This window comes from Lissotriton helveticus, chromosome 4_1 (genome assembly GCF_964261635.1).
Source record: "Lissotriton helveticus chromosome 4_1, aLisHel1.1, whole genome shotgun sequence".
NCBI lineage: Eukaryota > Metazoa > Chordata > Amphibia > Caudata > Salamandridae > Lissotriton > Lissotriton helveticus.
This window is the reverse complement of record NC_136063.1, coordinates 2,109,363,030-2,109,388,683: the sequence shown is the minus strand read 5'-3', so window position 1 is coordinate 2,109,388,683 and position 25,654 is coordinate 2,109,363,030.

Sequence of the window (25,654 nt, the reverse complement as noted above, 5' to 3'; positions counted from 1 at the left end):
CTATTCCCACTCCTGGAAGTGCAACAGTATGGAAAGCGTTGGATAGCGTAGGGGTATAAATTACTATTCCCACTCCAAAGACTGCAAAAGTAGGGAAAGCGTTGGATAGCGTAAGGGTAAAAATTACTATTCCCACTCCAGAGAGTGCAACAGTAGGGAAAGCGTTGGATAGCGTAGGGGTAAAAATTACTATTCCCACTCCAGAGAGTGCAACAGTAGGGAAAGCTTTGGATAGCGTAGGGGTAAAAATTACTATTCCCACTCCAAAGAGTGCAACAGTAGGGAAAGCGTTGGATAGCGTAGGAGTAAAAATTACTATTCCCACTCCAGTGAGTGCAACAGTAGGGAAAGCGTTGGATAGCGTAGGGGTAAAAATTACTATTCCCACTCCAGAGAGTGCAACAGTAGGGAAAGCGTTGGATAGCATAGGGGTAAAAATTACTATTCCCACTCCAGAGAGTGCAACAGTAGGGAAAGCGTTGGATAGCGTAGGGGTAACAATTACTATTCCCACTCCAGAGAGTGCAACAGTAGGAAAAGCGTTGGATAGCGTAGGGGTAACAATTACTATTCCCACTCCATGAGAGTGCAACAGTAGGGAAAGCGTTGGATAGTGTAGGGGTAAAAATTACTATTCCCACTCCAGAGAGTGCAACATTAAGGAAAGCGTTGGATAGCGTAGGGGTAAAAATCACTATTCCCACTCCAGAGAGTGCAACAGTAGGGAAAGCGTTGGATAGCGTAGGGGTAAAAATTACTATTCCCACTCCAGAGAGTGCAATAGTAGGGAAGGTGTTGGATAGCGTAGGGGTAAAAATTACTATTCCCACTCCAGAGAGTGCAACAGTAGGGAAAACGTTGGATAGCGTAGGGGTAAAAATTACTATTCCCACTCCAGAGAGTGCAACAGTAGGGAAAGCATTGGATAGCATAGGGGTAAATTTTACTATTCCCACTCTAGTGAAAATAAATTAATATAATTCACATAATTATCAATTAATCAATTAATAAAAATTAATTATCATTTAAGAATTAATTAATTACCAATTAAAAATGTATTAACAATTTATTCAAAATAAATACCAATAAATTAATTAACATATTTAATTAATTATAATTAAATTACTTCCCACCCTATTCCCCTATAAACCCACAACCCGCTACAGAAAATACATTTATATTATTCACATAATTATCAATTAATCAATTAATAAAAATTAATTATCAATTAAGAATTAATTAATTACCAATTAAAAATTAATTAACAATGTATTCAAAATAAATACCAATACATTAATTAACATATTTAATTAATTATAATTAAATTACTTCCCACCGTATTCCCCTATAAACCCACAACCCGCTACAGAAAATAAATTATTATTCACATAATTATCAATTAATAAAAATTAATTATCAATTAAGAATTAATTAATTACCAATTAAAAATTAAATAACAATTTATTCAAAATAAATACCAATAAATTAATTGACATATTTAATTAATTATAATTAAATTACTTCCCACCCTATTCCCCTATAAACCCACAACCCGCTACAGAATTAAATTACGCAAAAATTAAATAACATAAAATTAATTACTTAAAATAAATTACTAAAAAATATACACTTTTCACACATATACTAACATACAAAACACTTTTAAAAAAATCGATATTATTAAAAATTCGATATTTTTCATAACCTATATTATATACTTCGATATTTTGACTGTCTATATTTTTTAAATTGATATTACATTACTTACCTTCAAAACGATATTTTTGATGTCTATATTCTGTCCATTCGATATTTTGTCCATTCTATATTTTGGACTCGATATGTGTGTTCCTCGATATTTTGGACTCGATATTTAGACCATATACCGTTTCAGGAGAGCTGGAATTAGAAGGAAATGTATTATTTAAGTCTGGTAAGTATATTCCTCCTAAAGGTATGCAGGACATTATACTCAATATAGCTCATAAAACTCATCCAGGTATATCATCTATGAAACGGTTGATCAGAAGTTTTTTTTGGTGGCCAGGCATAGATAAGTTCATTGATCGTGTTGTTGGAGTATGTAAAGAATGTGTTTCCAGTTAGAAAATGTTAAAGGTGCATGTACCTCCATTGAAAGTTGTCAAGTGGCCTGAAGAACCATGGCAAAAAGTTGCCTTTAATATTTCAGGTCCATTCAATTGTTTACCTGAGAGTTTGCATTTTGCTTTTGTCATAATAGATTACCTTCGAAATTGCCAGCAGTAAAATTTGTTTCAAAGGCTACCATGAGTGCTGTTATTTGTTTTGTTAAGGAAGTATTTACTTATTTATTTATTTATTTATTAAATTTATATTGCGCTCAGCTACCCGTAATGGGTTTCCCGGCGCCAGGGACAGACTAGAGAAGAAAAACAGGTAATTGCTGAGGAAGGGAAGGAGCAGGAACAGTGACCAAACTAAAACAGAAAAGTTTTCAACTTCTTGCGGAAAGCAAAAAGATTGGTCTCTGTTTTTAGCGCTAACGGAAGAGCATTCCACATCTTCGGCCCCAAATGGGCGAATGAGCGACCTCCCATTTTTGCCAATCGGATTCTAGGAATTACAAGATTGGCTTTATTTGATGACCTGAGAGGACGACTGGGCTGATATGGCTGAACAAGATTGTGCAGATAAGTGGGGGCAGAACCCTGACGAATCTTAAACAGAAGACACAAGGTTTTAAAAGCCACACGGTCAGGGATTTTTAATCAGTGAAGGTCACACAGGGCTTGCGTTGCAGACATTCTTCGTGGAATATTGCACAAAAGGCGGGCAGCTGAGTTCTGTACAACCTGGAGTATATTCATTGTGGCTTTATCGGCTCCTAGATAGAGCACATTGCCGTAGTCGATACGAGACATTACAAGGGCCTGAACAACAGTTCTTCGAGTAGACTCAGGCAACATCCATAGGATCTTCTGCAACCAGCGTAAGGTATTAAAGCAGATTGCAGCAACCTTAGTTGCCTGTTGTCGCATCGAGAGTTTCTCGTCGATTACAAAACCGAGGTTACGAACAACTGGCACGGGGGTAGGCAGTGGACCCATATCACTGGGCCAGTGTCTAGGGCCCCACAGATCTTTATGTTTGCCAAGTATAATAACCTCAGTCTTATCACCGTTGAGCTTTAGCAGATTGACTTGCATCCAGGCCGCAACACGAGAAAGGCCGATTTTAAGGGCAGAGGTGTCCTGAACCCTGCTGCCAGACAAGGAAAACACAATCTGCGTGTCGTCTGCATATGAGTATATGGACAGACCGGCGTCCTCTACGATAGTGGCGAGGGGTCTGATGTAAATATTGAACAACAAAGGGCTCAATATAGACCCCTGAGGGACGCCGTAAGCAGATGAACAGATCGCCGATTCAGCTTTGTTTGAAAATACCTGAAATGTGCGCTCATTAAGAAATGAGGTCACCCAGGCAAGCGCAGATCCAGCAACACCAAGGGAGTGAAGGGACTCCAATAGAATGGAATGCGACACGGTATCGAAAGCCGCGCTTAAATCCAGAAGGATAAGCGCAAAGGTCTCACCACTATCAATACCGTGTCGGAGTCGCTCAGTCACCCCTAGGAGTGCGGATTCGGTGGAATAATTGGCGCGAAAGCCTGATTGGGATGAATGAAGATATCCCGTATTTTCAACAAACTCGTTTAGCTGGATGTTGACATGGCGTTCCAGTATTTTGGAACAAGCTGGCAGCAGGGATATAGGCCTGAAGTTGGCCAGGTTAGTAATGTCTGCACCAGATTTTTTTAGTAGGGGAACGACCATGGCATGTTTCCAATCCTGTTCAACACGGGATTCACTGAGGGAGATGTTGAGTAGCCTCATTAGGAATCTACGTGGTTCAAGGTCAAGTTGTTTCAATATCTTCATAGGGACAGGGTCCCGAGGGGAGCCTGACCTAATGCTTTTTAAGCACGACAGGAAGGACACATCGTCAAATAATTTCCAGTTGTACAGAAACTCAGTGGGAGGGACAGAGACATTACAGCAAAAGCCAGGTAAGGAAGGGTCAGTAGAAGGTGGAAGGGAAGCTAAGGATTGATGGATGCCCTGAACCTTCCATATAAAAAAGTCCGCAATGGCATTGCAGTGTATACCATCTAAAGCCGGCAGCGCGGGGACAGTGTCAGCACCTGTAAGTTTCTTGACAGTAGCAAAAAGAGTCCGAGGACAGTTCTGCACTGAAGTGATTGTAGAGGTGATGTAAAGAGCTTTGGCACGTTTACAGTTGGCGTGATAAGATTTTAGCTCATCCTTGTAAATCACTTTAGAGGGAATGGAATAGAACCTTCTCCACTTCCTCTCCAAGGCTTTACATTTAACACGTTGGATTTTTAACTCATCCGAGTACCAAGGTGCAGGGGGACGCAAGGATCGGAATTTACTGCCAGAACGAGGGGCATGAACAGATACTGCATCTGTTAGCCACCTAGAAATGGGGGCATTCAAATTTTGCTCAGTGTTAATGAGAGAAGGAATTGTCTTAGTCAGATGCAGATTAAAAGCAGCTAAATCAATCCTGTCCCATCGATAGGAAGGTTTTGTTTCCTCTACATAATCACTAGCTATATAGAGACCGGGCGGTAGCACAAAGTGTACAGGATAATGATCGGACCAAACAAGCGGGCGTGCCAAGTGAGTACAGTCAAATGAAAGAGTGGAAATAACTGGGTCCAAAAGATGACCGGCCAGATGAGTAGCTCCAGTATTACAAAGTTTGAGGTTAAAAACCTCAAGATCAAAAAGAAAAGATTTAGTAAGGGAATTGTTGACATCGTCTAGATGAATATTTAAATCACCAAGAATGGTGAAATTCTTTGATTTCAGAAGTATTGCTGATAGACAATCAACAAGTAAGGGAATCCAAGAAGCAGCATTCCCCGGTGGCCGATAAATTAACAGGCCAGAAAGCGTCAGTCGGGGATTAATCGTAAGTTTAAACAATGCAGCTTCGCTACCTGGAAGATGTAGTGCTTCCAGTTTACATTGGTAGGTGGATTTAAAAATAATTGCAATTCCACCCCCTTTACCTGAGGGTCTATCCTGATGTAGCATTACATAGTTGGAGGGAATAGCTGCAGCGATGTCCGGACCCGAACTGGCATGTATCCAGGTCTCGGTCAGGAATAGGACATCAGGAGATTCCTCGGTTATGAAATCGTAGATGTCTAATTTATTCTTGGGGAGCGATCTACAGTTTAAGCTCCAAAAATGGAGCAGAGAGGGAGGAGAAATACCACCCTTCGTAGGCTTCCTTTTCCCCCTACAATGCTTAATGTACTGTTGGGTTTTAGAGAGCTGCATTTTGCCGGTAGTGAAACCACAGCCGGAACATGAAAAGTAATGACACGGCAGAATACAAGAGGCACAAAAAGTGGGGGCAGAGGGTCGCAATGAATGGAGTATCGCGGATGAATAACATACGCGACCATCCCGAGTTAACATACCTGAAGTCACGTTAGTAAGGGGCAGCCCGTCCTGCAGCCCGTCCTCAGCGCGGACGGGCGCAGACGGGCAGGACTCAGGCACGACTCCGGCTAAGCGAGGGCGACCCATCTGCGCGTCCCGCTGCGCGGTAGAGGAGAGCATTAAATAGGCACTCCAGGCCCAGCACGATAAGAGGGAGGGAGAGATGTAAGACCCAGCCTGATCCCGCCTAAAAGCAGGGGAAAATGAAAATAAAATAAGCAAAGCAAATATCCAATAGGGTAGGTTTAAAATACAAATAGCGCTAGCAGCAGCGCAAGCGCAATGGCAGCAGTACCTGTGAATGCTATCGTTCCATGTCAGTTACAGATAATGGGGTACAACTAACATCTATGGAAATTGAGAATTTCCTCAAAGATTGTGGTATAAAGCATAAACTTACATCTCTGTATGAACCACACAAAAATGGACAAGTGTAACGCTTTAACAGGGTTCTCAAGACTTTTGTTACAGATTCCTTGAAGTTTGGGGATAGTTAGTTGAGTGCGTTAAGAAAACATTTGTGGGTTTATCGCACTACACCCCATTCCTCAACGGAGGTCAGTCATTTTAAACGTCTTAAAGGAAGAGATCTTGCGTCCAGCATGTGTCCATGGTGATTCAGGGACAAATGTCATACTAAGTTTACTGAAAAAGTGTGTGTACATGATACTGCAAAAAGAGTTGAAATGAAACAGTTTAAAACTGCAAAATGGTATAATGACAAGTGGAATAGTAAGGCACACACATTTCAAGTGTGTGATTGGGTTAGAATTCTTAAACCAGGTTTAATGAATAAAGGTTCCAACAAATTTGGAAAAGCTATCCGGTCAAGAAAGTTTTTAGCAATAGTGTCATTACACAAGATGGTATAGTGTGGAATGTCAAGAGAATAGCTAAATGTCCGTATACGTGCGCTTTCCAGCTAGACACTTATAATAAAACATGTTATTCCACTCCTAATACAGAAGATGAGCAACACAATGGAACTGTTGCTTACAGAGTTAAACTTTCTGACCGCGTGAGACAATTACCCCAAAAATGTAATGATTTTGTATAGTTGCATAGTTAAACATTTTTCTTGTTTTAGCTTTTTATTAATAAAGGGCGATGTGTTACATTTTCCTTTTCCTTTAATGATCTCACCCTACTCTATTCTTTTCTCTATTTCCACTATGCTTTCACTCTGTGCTTGCCCACTATGGCATGCACTATGTTTACCCTTAAATGACATTCTGGATTCTGTATTACTGTGTTATCCTGATGATTCTCTTTGCTCCCAGTTGCATCTGGAGCTGGATCTGTATGGACTTACTTGCCATGCTGAAATAAACCTACTTTGAATGTACTCTTGGGAATTAGATATAATTGTCATACACCTTTTCCCTCCCGTTGCCTCCCCGTGCACTCCTTAGCTCTTTTCTCTCCTCCTGTCTTGCCATGCTCTCCCACTATCACGCCTTCTGTCTCCTGCTCCCCCCCTCATCGCCTTCTGCTCTCCTCCTCTCCGAACCAACTAAATGAGGACCCTGGTCCTTTCCCCACCACTACTCTGCAATGGCCCTGCACACCGTCATTACTGGTAACTGCTCACTGCTCTGCTACCACACAGCACATCACTACAACAAAGAAGTATTTTCCTGCTGCACCTGCAAGCTTTCCTGCAATCTCTCATGCCCACTGCTCACAACTCCTGCACCAACAGCACTCACCACCTGTCGCGTTCACAGCCACACCCACCAGCTATGGACCGCACACCACTCTACACTCTATTTCAAACTCCTCAACACCAAATCACACCACAGAGATTTTGGACCTACTAGACGACTAGGCATCCAACCTGTTGTTCCTCACAGACACCTGATTTAACCATGCACCTGCCCCCGACATCACCACAGTCATCCTTCCCAGTTTCAGGATCACCAGACAGGACAGACTACACAACCCTGGTGGCGGAATCGCCATCATCTACATGGACTCCATCAGCTGTGAGGGGGCATTTTAATAATGACGAGAAAATAATACAGAATTAACATGTAGACTTTAATGAATAATACAATGTGTTTAAATGCAAAAATTGTAGTGGGCACCATATTTACTCATACTAGGCCTGAACTGGCTGAGAACATTGCCTTACAAGCTGTTATGACAAAAAAATGCTCAATGCACATAACATTTTCATTTTGCAACCTTTTCATGGACATGTTTTTCATAATGAATAATAGTTGCATAAATGTTTTCACATAACTCTGTAAAATGTTTCTACTCACACAAAGATCACAGTTTTTTTCCCCAAAACTTTATTCGTGAATGTAGATTCATAGCATAGGCATACATTATTAGGCAGTGAGCGTTGAATACATCACGATTTTTCAATTTACTCCCAGTCCATAAATAAAGGGGGCTAAATCTCTGTAACCAGGTCGTTCACATACAGATACATGCACAATATCAGGGTCCTCTGTTATTGCCAGGACATGCCCCATGCCCACCCCTTCCCTCCCCAACTATCCCTCCCCCACCCATCCACCCAGGTGTCAATAGTCTCCCAGCTGTTCAGTCTCTGCTCCATGGTGATGACCACTCTCCTTCCAGAATAATCGATACAAGCCTACTTAAACACGTCCGTTCCATCTCAGTGTCCGGTATACTCAGCTTTCATGTCTCAGGGTGTAATGTGCTCATTCGCTTTGGGACAGTGGCTGGTCCAAACTATCTAACTCCAGTAGCATAACCTCCCAATCCTGTGCCATGGGAGTTTTCCGCCTCCCGCCTTCCTCCTCTTTTCTAAGGGCAGTGCATTCTGCCCGGCCCCATCTCACCACCTCCGCCTGCCACGTCTCTACCCTGGGTGCTCTTGGAGACTTCCACCGCATCGTAATCGTCCTAATCGCTAAGAGGAGGGCAAGATCTACAAATCGCAGAGCGAGCTCCCAGTAAGCAATATAAGGCACTCTCCTTCACCTGTATCTGTGAAATCTCTCTTATTATCCGGCATACCTCCCTCCAGTAGCTGCCCAGCTGTGGGCATGTCCAAAGCATATGTAGGAGGCCCGCCTCATCCGCCCTGCATCGCGGGCAATGACGGGGGCGTCGGGAAACATCCGGTGAATTCTCTCCGGGGTGAGATATGCCCTATGGAGTATCATGGCTTGGATGAATTTAAAATTCACATTCCGGGATACCCTCTTTGGGTGTTCCAGGGCCACCCGCCAAGTTGCGTCTGTAAATTCCTCCCCTGTATCTTGTGACCAAATCTCTCGTAATGTGTTAAGGGACAGTGCTGCATGAGTTCTAACCCCTGTATACAGCCAGCGTACCAAGTGGTCCCCTGCCCCCATGTAGTGCATCAGATGTACTAGCTCATGTTGCTGTGGTTGAATGCGTTGCAGCGCCTAAGTCGTCCTAATAAAGTGAGATACAGTAGCGTGCAATAGGTAATGTATGTCCGAGGTCCCGGTCGCCTGCACAAAAGTGCGATGGTCAAGCAGTAGATTGTCTCCAAAAAAACTACCCACCCCCTCAACTCCGCTCTCCGTCCAGTGTCGTAGAGTATTTTTGGTGAGCTTTCCCTGCGGTGTTGGGATGCCCAATAAAGGGGTATTATCTGCATATGGCTGTGCGGACGACATGTAAGCCAGCACCTTCTTCCAACAGAGAAGGGCAGTACGTAGCAATGGGTGGCACAATTTTGGTATTTTACTTTTGGGTAGCAATAGAGTATGTAAGTCGCCCCGTTCCAACTGTTCCATTGTCCAACCGATCTCATGGAGGTTTCTTCCGGCCAGCCAGTAAGACAACCATTGGAGTTGACTTGCGTAATAGTATCCTTGAAAGTCAGGGGCCCCTAGGCCCCCTAGAGAGGTACTAAGTTGTAATTTGCGCAGACTGATCCGTTGTCTGCCCGACCCCCATATAAGAGTGGTCAGTAAGGACTTCATTGTCGCGAAAATGCGGTATGGGAGACATATGGGTAGATTCACGAAGTGATACAGTAATCGAGGTAGCATTACCATCTTTGCTATTGCAATGCGGCCCATGACTGACAAAGGTAGTGAAATCCAAAAGCCGATACTGCCACGGAGGCCAGCGATGGCCCTGGAGATATTGCCATCCAACTGGTCCTCCGTTTTCCTGTATATGCGGATCCCCAGGTATTTAAAGCTGGACTGAGCCACTGGAATCATGTAGGTGCCAAACGTTATAGAGGGCGGATGGGGTGCGTCCCAGAAGTAGAATCCCACAGACTTTTCTGGGTTTATAGCCAAGCCCGATACCACTTCAAACTGGCGGAAGGTATCATATAATAGCGAATGATCGACCTCCAGGTTCCGGAGATATAATAACATATCATCCGCATATATGGAAAGAATATGGGATGACCCTGCCATCGGTATGCCCAGCTCAGCTGCGTACGTGCGAAGAGCAATGGCCAGTGGTTCGAGCGCTAGCACAAACAGCATTGGGGACAGAGGGCACCCCTGTCTGGTGCCTCGGTAAACCGGGTATTCGGCCGATACATAGCGTCCCGTTCTCGCCCAAGCTGTGGGATCAGTATACAACAGCCTGATCCATCTTATTAGAGGGGCCGGGAAGCCAAAGCGTTGCAGGGCCTCAAACATAAAGGACCAAGAAAGTGAATCAAACGCTTGTTTGAGGTCCAAGGCAATGCATCCTGCCTGTGTTAGTTCTGTCGGTGATGCCGCCATTAGTGCGTGCAGGCGTCTCGTGTTTAGGGAGGTACTGCGCCTAGGAAGAAATCCACACTGGTCACGATGTATGAGCGCGGTCAGGTGAGGTTGGACCCGCAGGGAAATGGCTTTGCTCAAAATTTTATATTCCGTGGCCAGCATGGATAAGGGCCTATAATTTGCTAGCTCCAAAACAGCCCTACCTGGTTTAGGTATGGAGGTCACCAATGCCTGCATAGTTGTTTGTGGCAGATGGCCTTCTTCAAAAGCTACCTTATATACCTTTTCCAGGATCGGTACTAATGTGTCGGCATAAGTAGAATAGAACTCCACCGGGAGTCCATCCATGCCTGGCGTTTTGTTTCTGTTTAAGTTCTTAATTGCTGCACGTATCTCGTGTTGGGTTATAGGCCCCTTAGAAAGGCACTGCAAAGGGAATGGCAAAGCACGTTCCTGCATGCAATGGACTGTGCAGGAGCGGCGTGATCGCATCTCCACCACAGGTTTGGCGGTCCGATGGACCGCCAAACTCATAGTTAGGTACTAAGATTGATTAAATTAACTTGTGACCTTAATAAAGATGAATTACTAAGACTGGATTAGTAAAACCCTTTAACTCATACCAAACTCTCATTATTGACTGGAAATAGATTAGTGATTGTGATTATAATTAATGTGATGTGCAGCTCCTGATCTTCTGTAAAATAACGGCATAGATCCATCGCCTGTAGTGAGAGCAGCGGGGGTCAGTCCTGTTCAATGGAAACCGATGTTTTTAAATGAAAAAAATCCCCACCACTCCAGCAGCTGCATCAACTTCTTGGACCAAAGTCGAAGCAACATGGAACACCTGTCCTTCAAACTCCACTTCACAGCCAATTTCACCTGGAGCAACACCCTCATTTACAGCCCTCTGGGACCACGGACCAACTTCACTACACCATTACTGACTTTGTCCTACCGCCTCATCCCCAGCACCTTCACCCTCCTTGGAGACGCCTGGAAGACTGCACCAACCCCAACACGACCGCACTACTCAACAATCTAGAAAACCTTGGCCTCATCCAGCCCATAAAATAACTGCATACTCTGCCAGATATCTCCTGAACCTGATCTTCACCACCTTCAGCTATATTATGGTCAACAAACCCATGCCGATCATCTGGACCAACCACATCCTCATCAACTTCACCAACCTTAGCCCACACCAACACAGATCAACCAACACCAAACCAGCATGTCAAGACTAGAACAAAATCCCAGAGGAACGCCTTCCAGAGCTCAGCAGCAGCCTCCTGGACTCCATGTCAAACTTCAACAACTGAATCATCGCCTACCCCAACATCGTAGCTCCACTCAAACTCAACAAAGCCACTAGATCAGGCCACAAGCCAGCTGGCACATGAAGGAGCTTAGGATGATGCAGCACCACTACAAACAACGGAAACCCAGCTGGAACACAAGCCAGGGCATTGCGAACAGGATCACCTTCCAATCCGCTCACAGCCACTACCAGCATCAGATCTGTGCATCCTAATGCTCTGCACTCGCAGACCACATTGACGCCTATACTATCATTGGCTTAGAGATATTTATTATTGTTAGAAGTTGACCTGGTATATGATGTCCACTAATTAAAGTGGGCACATTACACCAGTCCAAATAACTCTTATGGTGATTTAAGAGGTCACAAATAACCTTAGAAAGCTATCCAAGTGGTAGCTGTGGAGAGCAGCCTTCAGGCTTACTCTTGAAGGAATGTTAAGCAGCATGTTTTACCAGAATGCAACCTTATTGTATTGGTTAAATGAAAGGAGAACCACACAGTAGTAGTAAAATATGTATTTATTATTGTAACACACCTTAAATACCTCACAGTATCTGCTACACGCAGATAAACACAAAGCACCCAATACTGTAGCACAGAAACAATCGTAAGTAGCACTAATACACAGTGGGCTCCAGGGAGCGATCAAACCACATACTAAAATAGTAGTATAAGAACTACAACTCGAGTCCAGACAGTATCTGGAGGGCGTAGAATTGCTGGGGCCCCAAGGAACCACCAATGGTGAGTAAGGTGGGACCCCACGGAGGACGGGTGCAGTGTGAGAACACGACCGCGTGCTACGTACAATTCAATGGGAGAGTCCCGGTTGCAGTTTTTTTTTTTGTAAAAGTTTTATTTTATTTTAAGTTGCACAGGAAAATAAACAGAGGGCTGCGGGGGAACCGCACATAACTCAAAGTCATGGTAAAATCTTTGTACGCACAGCAACAGTGACTCAAGCCATTCCATATGCATATCCAGCCCAGGCGCGAGACCACATAGCAATTAGGACCATTGTACACAGTGTTCTAACAGTTTGTCATTAGGTCAGTCCAGCTGAGACACCCAGCGCCGCACTGCGCCGGGCCCTAGCCCTCCAGGAACCATACAAGCGGTGCAGATAAGCAGTTCGTGGATCCTCCACAGCCCAAAGACAGAAACAACCAACATCCCCACCCCACCCCCTCCCTCCCCCCAGTGGTGACGCCATTCACTCAACACTCAATCATACCTACATTACACTTGAAAGAGGTGCATCGACCTCAAAGAGGCCGGACAGACGGCCGAGGGCAACCCCTTAGACAGAAACGTAACCAGAGGACCCCACTGATACCGGAAATTCTTATACTGGCCCAGGAAGATGTCCGCCACTCTCTCCAGACTGAGCAACCTCCACAGCCGCGCGTGCCACAAGGAGACCGCCGGGGCCTCCTTCTTCTTCCAGGCCGCAGCCAGTGTGAGCTTCGCTGCACCGAGGCACAGCCACATAATCTTTTTATCCGCCCTGGTCTGATAGATGAGGCCAGGGTCCCGCAGCCCAAGCAGGACACAGGCCATAGAGTCATCAATGGGATAAGGCAATATGTCCTTCATGTGGGAGAGGATTTCCTCCCAGTACGGACGGATCACCGGGCAGTCCCACCAGATATGGCGGAAGTCCCCCAAAAGCCCGCAACCCCTCCAGCACTTATCCGAGGTCCTCGGGAAAATGCGGCGAAGCCTAGTCGGGCACATATACCACTGCATGACCGTTTTGAGATGGGCTTCCCTCAGGTGCAAGGAATGGTTAAAGGACGACAAGTCGCGCCACAGCGCCGACCATTCCGCGTCTGAGACATCTCGCCCCAGCATTTCCTCCCATTGCCCCATATAACGAGGTCGAGGAGCTATAGCCGATTGAAGCAGCAGTTGGTAAAGGAAGGAAATGGCCCCCTTCATGGCAGACGTCCGCAAAATAAAGGCTTCGAACGGCGTCGGTGGTCTCGTAGCCGCCTCCACCACTCCAGGCGACGTAGCCCAGTGAAGCAGCTGCACATGCCGGAATTGCTCAGTCTGGGCAACCCCATAATCCCTCATGCAGTTAGCGAAAGTGAGGGTGTCCGGGCCGTGGAACAAATGGGTCAACGCCCGACACCCCCCCTCCCTCCACACCGCAAACGGCCCCTCATGTAGCGCCGGCGGGAAAGCCGGGTTGAAATGCAAGGGCGTGAACGGCGAAGGGAACGTGGTCCAACGGTCATCTCCCGCCAGTGAGTCCCACACCTTCAACACCGTGCCGGTGGGAGTGCTGATATATGCATTGAGGGGGCGGTCCTTCTTCGGTTTCCAGGCCAGGTCCCAGATTGACCTGCCGGCAACGCATCGGTCCATATGGAGCCAGTGTTTCTCGGAGGTCTGTTGCGACCATTCTACCAAAACTCTTAGTTGCGCTGCTTTGTAATACAACTGCAGGTCCGGGAGCCCAACCCCACCCTCCGATCTCGGCCGACGGAGAACCGCATAGGAGACCCGTGCCTGACCCCCCTGCCACACAAAACGCAATAAAGAAGTCTTGAGGCGCCGAAAGAAATCGCTGCCCACGGGGATAGGCAAGGCTTGGAACAAATATAAGAATTTGGGGAGGAGGACCATCTTCACGGCATGGATTCTGCCCAGCCACGACAGAAACTTCGGCTTCCACCTATCCAATTCCGCCTGGGATTTCGCCAGCAAGGATGGGAAATTAGCCTGGAACAGCCCGCCCACCGTCGGAGTCAGGTGGACCCCCAGGTAGACAATCGAACCCGTGGCCCAGGACAACGGAGTCAGCGGCAGCACCCTGTCCCTCTCGACCTGCGACAGGGTAAGATTCAGGATGTGCGACTTGCTATAGTTGACCTTAAAGCCCGCCACTCCCTCAAACTCCAACAGGGCCTCCCGGACGCAAGGAAGCGAGCTCTCCGGATCAGTAACAGAGAGTAAGACATCGTCCGCGAAGAGCGAAATCTTATGCTGTTCCCCCGCGAATGGTAAACCTCGGATCCCCTCATGCTCCCGCACCGCCACCGCCAGCGGCTCAATGCTCAGCGCGAATAGCAGGGGGGACAGAGGGCAACCCTGCCTGGTGCCGCGAGTGTGAGCAAAAAATGCCGACACATGACCATTCACCGCAACCCGGGACCGGGGGCAGCAGTAGTTGGCCCTCACCATAGTGATGAAGGTCTCCGAAAAACCAAAGGCAGTCATGGTATTGAAAAGGAACCCCCAATCCACCCGATCGAAGGCCTTCTCGGCGTCCAGGCCCACTAGAACCGCCGGTATACGAAACCGTTCCGCTTTTTCTATAAGATGTACCACCCGACGCGTGTTATCATGCGTCTGGCGCCCCTTGATGAAGCCAGACTGATCCGGATGGATCAGCGCCGGCATAAGGTCTTGGAGCCTACGCGCCAGGATCGCCGAGTATAGTTTGGCGTCCAGATTAAGAAGCGCTATCGGGCGAAAGGAGGCGCAGTGTGCCGGATCCTTCCCCGGCTTTGGCAACACCGTAATCATCGCCTCTGCCAGGGAGCCAGTGGAGGAACCAGAGGAGGCCACATCATTAAAAAGGGCGACCAAGAAATCACAAAGCTCGGAGGCGTAAGATTTATAAAACACAGCCGTGTAACCGTCCGGGCCAGGCGCCTTGTGAAGCTTCAAGTTCGTAATAGCCGCTAGCACCTCCTCCCTGGTAATCGGTGCCCCTAAGAGCTCATTCCATTCCTTAGACACCTGCGGAAGGGTTAGACGCCCCAGGTATGCCTTCTGGGCAGCCGTTCCTAGTTGTTCCCCCCTGTATAGGTCCGAGTAAAAGCGACCGAAGAGGGCCGCCTTCGTCTCGTCCCGATGCTGCAGTTGTCCAGCAGAGTCGCGAATCCCTCCAATGTACTCACGTTCCCGCCTGTCACGAAGCTGTCGGGCCAAGTGCCTCCCCACCTTATTACCACAAGAGTAGGACTGTCGGCCCAACCGCAGTAGGGTAAACTCCGCCCTGTTATTGTAATGGGCCCTCAGTTTCCCCCGTACCGCCGTGAGAGGCCGGAGGGTCACCCTCGAGGGGTTGAGTTTATGTACCTGCTCGAGAGAGGCCAGTTCAGCCTCCAGGGCCTCCCTCTCCCTGCGTCGCATCCTATTGAGTTGTGCGTTAAGGCCCAAACAAGTGCCCCTGATGGACGCCTTAAAGGCATCCCACGTGTTGGTTACCGAGGTATCCGACGGTGGGTTGAGGGCAAAGAACTCCCTAATGGCCACCCGCAGCGCCTTGTTAGAAGCCTCGTCTCGAAGCACCGAGGCCGGGAAATACCATTTCCGTTGCCCGGAGCCTGTCGACGACCAGCGCAGAATAAGTACCAGCATGCTGTGGTCCGAGACCGAGAGGGGCAGTATGGTGGAGTCAAGGACATCTCCTCTAAGAGCCTGGCTAAGAAATATATGGTCCAGTCGGGAATATGAGCGGTGCACATTAGAAAAAAACGTGTAATCCCTGGACGTTGGATGTAGAGATCGCCACCCATCAATCAACCCCATGTCCACCACTTTTTGCCGCGACACCTCTGAGAACACACCAGTATCCGCCCTGCGAGCGCCAGAGCAATCCAGCGCCCCGTCCCACACCAAATTACAGTCCCCCATGATAAACAACTGCCCTTCAACAAAATCACCCACTTTCTGCAGTAAACTTTGTAAAAACTTATTCTGGCCAGTATTAGGAGCATACAGCACAACAAAGGTACAGAGCCTCCCCTGAACTAATCCCCGCACCATCAACCAGCGACCCTCCCTGTCCGTGCGCACCGCCACAGGCTGGAAACGCAGCGAGGCATGGAAGAGGAGGGCCACCCCCCTGTGCTTTGTGGAAGCGGAGGATCTGTATATCATGGGATATGCCTTATGCTTAAGCCGCAGCTCATCCGTGCGGGTAAGGTGAGTTTCCTGCAGACCCACTATATCCAAGTGGTGGTCCGTTATGTATTTCCACACCTTATGCCTTTTCTGCGGAGAGTTCAGTCCCTTAACATTCCAGGTCCCTATGCTAACAGGCATCGGGAGACAAAAAACAAGAATCCTCTATACCTCGGGGGCAGGCCCTCCACCCCAGCCGGTAGATGCCCTGTTTACAACACATGGCAAGATCAAGCCCCCGCCAACCCTCCGCCCCACAGTCCCAACCTCGAGTCCCACGCCCATCCGCCTCGCATCCCCCACACCAACAGCACCTCTCAGTCTCCCAATCATCACCACACAGCACCATCCACAGCACAGCCGCGTCACCACCAACACCCCCCCTCGCCCCCAACCCCAACACCCCAAACAACCCCACCAAGACCCTCCCCCCCCCAGAAACCCCCCCACAAACCATCAGAAGTCCAAAAGAGTCCTCCATGGGACGGCAAGGAGACATCGGCCGATGTCCCCCACGAGTCTCGTATCTGGGCGTCTTCTCCCAAAGTACATAGGAACCCACGATACCTGTAGGGGTGCGCCCCTCCGGCGCCCCGGTTGCAGTTTTAAAGTTTAAGGACCCTTCCCAGTGGATTACGAAGAAACCCATGGGAACCTAGAAGGTTGGAGAGCCACCCCACCCATGGATACTGAAGTACCAGAGTTACCTATCCCAGGGAAGCCGGGTGCATAGGGATGAAGTGGCGTCGGAAACCGTTGTCGATCTCAATGGGAGTCTTCAAAGAAATGCCACTGCCCGAAAGGAGAACAGTGTCCGGTGGAACACACAGGTGGATTCTTGATGGAAGGAACCTGAAAGCAGAGGGGACAGAGTCTGGGTCACTCAGGAGTGATCAGGGTCTCTGTAGACGAATACCCACTGATGTCGGGTGCTTTAGGTGTGATTATGGAGACCTTGACTCTACATCTGCAGGGACCAGGAAATGTCAAGGGCAACCGGGAGCCGAATACTAGCTGTCCCACGAAGGATGTCGAGTGCTAAGGGTCGGCGTCCGGCGGGAACACCAACAAGCCTTGGCAGTGGCAATCCACGCATGTCAAGGAATGTTACGGTCTGGCCTAACAAGGGCCAGGAGACTCAACTCAGCAAAGGGAGTCAGGGCAGACTTGGAGCAACCAGGGGAGCCCAAGAAAAGCATTGCTGTCCCTCAAATGGACCCACAGGCCGGAGGCACAGGAGACACAAGGGGACCTCTAGCAGTTTCCCGAAGTAACAGCTTGCAGGGCACAGAGTGCAAGTTGGCCAAAGTCCTTTGTGTGAAATATGCGCAGAGGTTCGGGCTATTCGTAGCCCAATGCACTTGTTTGGGAAACACCAACAAGCATATGCACTTGCAAAAGTACCCGGTACACAGGGGTTGGTTGTGCTGTCCCCACGAGAGATACTGGACTCAGACTTGTTGAGAGGGCAGCTCGACCTCAAGGAATATAGGAACCCACCTCCTGGGTTGCTGGCGACTTTGGAGCCCACAGGAGCTCAGGGTCAACAGACCGGTCAGTTGCATTATGGTGCCTGTGAATGCATGGGAGTGACTCCTTCACGCTAAGGGAGATAACTTCTGCCTGATTCCATCACCTTAGTCCTGCCTCTGCCTGATTCCATCACCTTAGTGGGTCAGTTGTACCTGTATTTCTTGGTACTGTTTTCTTAGTATTTTCTTAGTTATAGTTTTAGCATCTGTTTATTCTGATTGTGTGCCTGCTCCGCTTTTCCCCGCTTCCCCCTTCCCACCGCTGCTGTCCCTGTGGCCCCTCTCCCTTGTCCTTGCCTGTTTCCTGCCTCCCAGCTCCAGGAACCCTTGATCTAGGGCCTTCCACCGCTACAGCTCCGCTGCCCCCCTCGCATTCAACCCCGGAAGAAACAACAACTGCCAGAGATCAACACCGAACATCACCCACGGCCAGTTCTCCTGCCGACACTGCTAACTATCCTTCACAAATCAACAGCACCCCCATAATCGCTGAACTAATGCTTTAACGTGCGCTCACTACACAGACATGCCATGGAGATCTGGGACCTGCTCGACACCCTCTCGTCAGACGTCGCCTTCTTCACGGAAACTTGGACCAACGCCACTCCGCCCCCAACATCGCCACCACCATCCCCGACGGATACAAGATCCAAAGAAAGGACCTTCCCACCGCCCAGGAGGAGGACTAGTCATCGCACACAGGACCTCCCTCTGACTCTCCACCTAAAGCACTAGCTACCCCCTCTCCAACACAGAGCACCTCCACTTCCAGATCCAGACCAGCCTCAGAACCATTCTGCATGGGACCCTCGTCTACAGACCCCCAGGTCTCGCACCTCTTCCTCCACCACCACTGCCAATCTAGTTGCATCGCATGCCATCACCTTCACGGACTACATCCTCATGGGAGACCTGAACTTCCACCTCGACAACCGCAGCAACCCCAACTCCACTACCCCCCTTGACAACCTTGACAACCTCGGTGTGAAGCAGCTAGTCACCACCCCCACCCACAAAGCCAGACACACCCTCAACCCCATCTTCGCAGAAGGAACAAACATCCACTTCAGCCACACCGTGCATGCCCTCTGGACAGACCACCACTGCGTACACTTCCCTGCCAACACCACCACCGCACCCAAACCCGCCCGTGCTCTCTACAAAGAAACTGGAGTAAGATCACTGAGGAATACCTCAACACCACCCTCCTCCACGACCCCCCTCCGCCACGAACGACGCCAACGCCATAGACTAAGAGCTACACCACTGGATCTCCAGCTGCGCAGACAAGCTTGCACCCCTCTGCCACCCTGTCAGACAACACCCCAGGAAAGCTACCTGGTTCACCACCGACCTACAAGAAGCCAGGTGCTTCTGCTGACACCTCGAGAAACTCTGGAGGAACAGGAAAACCACAGTAGACCAGAACACATACAGGAATGCCATGACTGAATACCACCAGTGCATAAGAGCCACTAAGCAGAACTTTATCAAGAATAAAATCCACACCAACGCCAGCAACGCAAAGGAACTTTCAGCATCATACAGCAGTTCACTTAACCCCCCCAGTGAAGCCACGGACGACACACCTTCCCAGGACCTCTGCAACAAGCTCAGCTCCTACTTTCATCTGAAAATCAATACCCTCTACGACAATTTCAACGAACAGACTCCAGACACCACCCCACTCTCCATCACCAGCAACCTTCCTACCATCACCACCTGGAAACCTGCTACCACAGAGGACACCGCCACGACCATGAAGAACACCGACTCAGGAGCCCCCATGGACCCCTGCCCGCCACACATCTACCACAGAGCTGCCGCCGCCATAGCACCCAAACTAGGCTGGACCATTAAGGTCTCCTTAGAATCCGGTATCTTCCCCGACGACTAGAAGCGGGCGAGGTCAAGTCCCTCGTCAAGAAGCCCTTGGCCGACCCGACAGACCTGATAAACTACCGGCCCATCCCTCTCCTTTCCTTCGCAGCCAAAGTCACTGAGAGATTCGTCAACGGCCAGCTGACCTCCTTCATCAAAGAGAACGCCATCCTTGACTCCTCCCAGTCTAGATTTTGCAGCAACCACAGCACCGAGACCGCCCTCCTCTCCGCCACCAATAACATCCGCATGCTACTCGACCAGGGCCACACTGCGGCCTTATCCTACTAGACTTCTCTGCAGCCTTCAACACCGTCTCACACCGCATTCTCGCCACCAGGCTTCACGACGCTGGTACGCGAGGAACCGCCCTTGACTGGATCCGCTCCTTTCTCTCCAGCAGAACCCATAGGATCAGACTCCCACCCTTCCTCTCCGAACCCACTGAGATCAACTGTGGGGTACACCAAGGATCCTTGCTCAGCCCCACGCTCTTCAACATCTACATGGCCCCCTTCGCTGCCATTGTCAGACAGCATGGGTTCCGCATAGTATCCTACACAGACGACATCCAGCTCATCCTCTCCCTCTCAAAGAACCCTGAAGACACCAGACTTTGCTTCCAGAAATGAATGAAGGACGTTGCAGCCTGGATGAACAACAGCTGCCTGAAACTCAACTTGGAGAAGACAGAGGTCCTCGTACCCTTCTCCACCGCCTGGGACAACACCTGGTGGCCTTCCACCCTCAGAAACCCACCCACTCCATCAGACCATGCCCGAAACCTCGGTATCATCCTAGACTCCTCCCTCACCATGACCCACCAGATCAACGCCGTCGCCTCCACCTGCTTCAACTCTCTCCGTATCCTCCACAAGACCTTCAACTGGATCCTCCCCAAATGCAGAACGACCGTCACCCACGCACTCATAACCAGCAGATTACACTACGGTGACGTCCTCTATGTCAAAATCAACAGTACCCTGGTACACAAGCTCCAAACTATCCAGAACACTGCAGCCAGGCCCTTCCTTGGAACCCCACGATATGAACACATGACCCAGCACCTACGAGACCTCTACTGGCTCCCTCTCGAGAAGAGAGTAACCTTCTAGCTACTCACCCATACCTACAAATCCCTTCACAACATCGGACCCAAATACCTCAACGAGAGAGTCTCCTTCCATGTACCCAAAAGAATCCTCCGCTCTGCGGACCTCGCCCTGGCAGAGACCCCTTGCATCCGCAGAACCAGAGCAGGCAGAAGAGCCTTCTCCTACATCCCAGCAAAGACCCGGAACGAGCTCCCAGTCAGCATCAGATGCTCCCCAACCCTGCACACCTTCAGGAAGAGTCTCCAGACACGGCTCTTCGACTGATCTGGAGCTGCTCCCCCCAGTACCTTGAAACCCTCACGGGTGAGTAGCACGCCCTATAAACTACCTGATTGATTGATTGACTGAACTTCAGTTGTCCTTGATGCTCCACAGGTCCAACATGGAGTCTGTATGGTGCAAGGGCACTGACGATGCTTTGGACGGAGAGGGAGACGAAGTCGGGCCCAGTCGAGTCCAGAGTGTCCAGACGGTCGAAGGTCAGTGTTTCTTGTTCAGAATCTTATCCATGTCGAATCTTGGGTCCTACAGCCAGGTAAGCCCTTTTTTACCCACGGGAGAGGGTTGGACAGATTCAGGGGACCCTCCCAGATGAGGGTCAGGACAGTGGGGAGGTTACTCCCATGTCCTTTGTCCAGTTTCGTGCCAGAGTGGATTTGGACTGGACTATGCACAAGGACACCAAGTGTGCCCCAGATGCAGACTTTCAGGCACTTTGGAAGTGCACCCACCCACTCCCAAAACACTGTGGGCCCGATGTAGTTCGCCAAATACCGGTCGGTAACGGCCGATTTCGGCCGTTACCGACCGGTATTTGGGATTGGACATGTAGGTGGCCTGAATTGTACCGATTCGGTAAAATACCGAATCGGTAAAGTTACCGAATCGGTAAATCAAGATGTAGGTGGCACTTTAAACAGTGCCACAGGCCATTACCGATTCATAATTTACCACCAAATAATATTTGGTAGTAAATTATGAATTTCTGTGTACATGCACATCTGAGCATGTACACCGGTGCCATGTGGCACACATACATGCCATAAGGGCATGTATGTGTGTTACATTGCACACAAGCCAGAATCTGGGGTGCAACAGGGTGTCAAAGTGACACCCTGTTCCCCTTGTAAATTCGGTAATTTTACCGAATCGGTATTTACCGATTCGGTAATTGCCATTGATTCCAATAGGCCTCAAGGCCCATAGGAATCAATGTCAATTACCGAATCTGTAAATACCGATTCGGTAATTACCGATTTTTACCAATTCGGTAATTGAATCAGTAAAAATACCTAAATCCCGATTGCCAGTACTTAAATACCGAATCGGTATGATTCAGTATTTAAGAATCGGTGATCTGGGATTACCTACATCGGGCCCTTAATCCTGTCTGGGAGGTGGTCACACTTCTCTGTGACAGGATGCCTATTGTAATGCCTTCCCCTGCTTGAGCTTGGCTCTGCAGCAGGAGGGCAGAAATGTGTCTCTGGTTCGCAGCAACTATTTTGTGCTGCCCCACTCAAGAAGGCTGGTACCGGTAAGACCAGGGACCTCACAAAGCTCACTTCAGAAGGGTGGACTCATACCTCCCACACTGGTTACCTGTTTGGAGGTATGATTCCAAGGTGTTTGGCATGTTTTGTTGCAGCCGTTTTCGAGATAGCATTTTACGTGAGAATATAATGCACCTCTACCTATATGTCTAGCTGCGTCACCGACAACATGGGAGAATGGTCTCCGAAGGCGGGAGGGGTGCCTGCTCATGCAGGGGCACCCTCTCACATAAAACCCAGCACCCTGTCTTTAGGGTTGTCAAGGCCTGCTAGAGGGGTGACTGAGCTAGAGGGGTGACTGATAGGTTTTAAGTGTAGTGACCCATTGATATAGTACACCTACATCTAAAGTAAGTGGTGCATACACCATCTTACACAGGCTGCAATGGCAGGCCTATAGTTCCATTTTGCATGACCTTCCATTGGTGGCATAATACATGCTTTAGACCAGGGGAGGCCTCTGGGGTACCTATGCCCTGGGTACATGTGCACCTGCTGCAGGGATTCTGTTCATACACAGAAATGTGCCCAGAGACCCAGGACATCAGTGAATTTTGGTGGACCAAAAAACTCACCTCAGTACCTAGAACCCCATCCGGACTAGCATTAGTGTCACATTAGCTCTTTGTCCTATAGCACAGTAACCAATGATTAGACACCCCAGAACATGCGACTTAGGTTACTCTCAGGAATGGTGGGAATCAAGAACACTCTTTAGTTTGTTATTCTCATACCAGTCCACAACATGGATAAAAAGAGACACGATAAAGTTTAAAATGTTTATTTTAACGACGTGCTCTAGGATGCAGTATTTTTGCTAACATAAGCTGGCATAAGATTAAAAATAATACGATCAGCATTGTTACAATTCCATAAAACACAAAAGGAGATATCATATTATAATGATAGTGGAAACAGGTCCTATAGTGCCTGGTATGCCACCCTCCCTAGCTAGTAACTATGTTTTATAAAAATATAGAAGGACTCTTAGGCTTGAATAGGGGACCCCATACCGCCAAGATCAGCAGAGATGAATCACATCAGGATCTGCAAACACTCTCTCTCTGGAAAAGGATTTTCTCCAAGAGCTTAAAATCATGTATGCAGTGCAATATTAAAGGCGCCAGAATTTCAGCCAGCTGCAACTGCGTGCATGTTGTGTCTAGAGTGTCCAGGACAGGTGACCGTCCTGTCCTGGACACGAACGGTCGCTCCCCTGCCTCCTCCTGCGAAGACCTGGTATCGTAGCGCCTGACTCTGCTGTAATTTCACCGCAACGTTCACTGCTGACCTGAAATTGTAGCGCCTGACTCTGCAATTACTGTCATAGCGCTTGAGTGCAGACGATTTCCATTTAAGTAGCGCTTGACTGCTCTGTCTCTAACCTAATCATAGTGCCTGCATTGTTATAACTTTTTTGATCGCTAGCGCGCACTTCCTGGCTGTGCTTTTACGGAGATTTGATTTGAGTATTTAAAAGCGCCTCCGTTTCCACTGCAAGGCTTGTTGTTGTTGCTGCCTTGTTGTTGTTACTGCCATTTTGTTTTCCATCCCCTGGCCCTTCCCCCACCTCGCTCCCGCCTCCCGGCTTACCCTCCCACCCACGGAATCCATAGGCCATCCTCGCACCCCCTTTGAGCTGTGACCGTCCTGTCCTGGACACGAACGGTCGCTCCCCTGCCTCCTCCTGCGAAGACCTGGTATCGTAGCGCCTGACTCTGCTGTAATTTCACCGCAACGTTCACTGCTGACCTGAAATTGTAGCGCCTGACTCTGCAATTACTGTCATAGCGCTTGAGTGCAGACGATTTCCATTTAAGTAGCGCTTGACTGCTCTGTCTCTAACCTAATCATAGTGCCTGCATTGTTATAACTTTTTTGATCGCTAGCGCGCACTTCCTGGCTGTGCTTTTACGGAGATTTGATTTGAGTATTTAAAAGCGCCTCCGTTTCCACTGCAAGGCTTGTTGTTGTTGCTGCCTTGTTGTTGTTACTGCCATTTTGTTTTCCATCCCCTGGCCCTTCCCCCACCTCGCTCCCGGCTCCCGGCTGACCCTCCCACCCATGGAATCCATAGGCCATCCTCGCACCCCCTTTGAGCTGTGACCGTCCTGTCCTGGACACGAACGGTCGCTCCCCTGCCTCCTCCTGCGAAGACCTGGTATCGTAGCGCCTGACTCTGCTGTAATTTCACCGCAATGTTCACTGCTGACCTGAAATTGTAGCGCCTGACTCTGCAATTACTGTCATAGCGCTTGAGTGCAGACGATTTCCATTTAAGTAGCGCTTGACTGCTCCTTCTCTAACCTAATCATAGTGCCTGCATTGTTATAACTTTTTTGATCGCTAGCGCGCACTTCCTGGCTGTGCTTTTACGGAGATTTGATTTGAGTATTTAAAAGCGCCTCCGTTTCCACTGCAAGGCTTGTTGTTGTTGCTGCCTTGTTGTTGTTACTGCCATTTTGTTTTCCATCCCCTGGCCCTTCCCCCACCTTGCTCCCGCCTCCCGGCTGACCCTCCCACCCACGGAATCCATAGGCCATCCTCGCACCCCCTTTGAGCTGTGACCGTCCTGTCCTGGACACGAACGGTCGCTCCCCTGCCTCCTCCTGCGAAGACCTGGTATCGTAGCGCCTGACTCTGCTGTAATTTCACCGCAACGTTCACTGCTGACCTGAAATTGTAGCGCCTGACTCTGCAATTACTGTCATAGCGCTTGAGTGCAGACGATTTCCATTTAAGTAGCGCTTGACTGCTCTGTCTCTAACCTAATCATAGTGCCTGCATTGTTATAACTTTTTTGATCGCTAGCGCGCACTTCCTGGCTGTGCTTTTACGGAGATTTGATTTGAGTATTTAAAAGCGCCTCCGTTTCCACTGCAAGGCTTGTTGTTGTTGCTGCCTTGTTGTTGTTACTGCCATTTTGTTTTCCATCCCCTGGCCCTTCCCCCACCTCGCTCCCGCCTCCCGGCTGACCCTCCCACCCACGGAATCCATAGGCCATCCTCGCACCCCCTTTGAGCTGTGACCGTCCTGTCCTGGGCACGAACGGTCGCTCCCCTGCCTCCTCCTGCGAAGACCTGGTATCGTAGCGCCTGACTCTGCTGTAATTT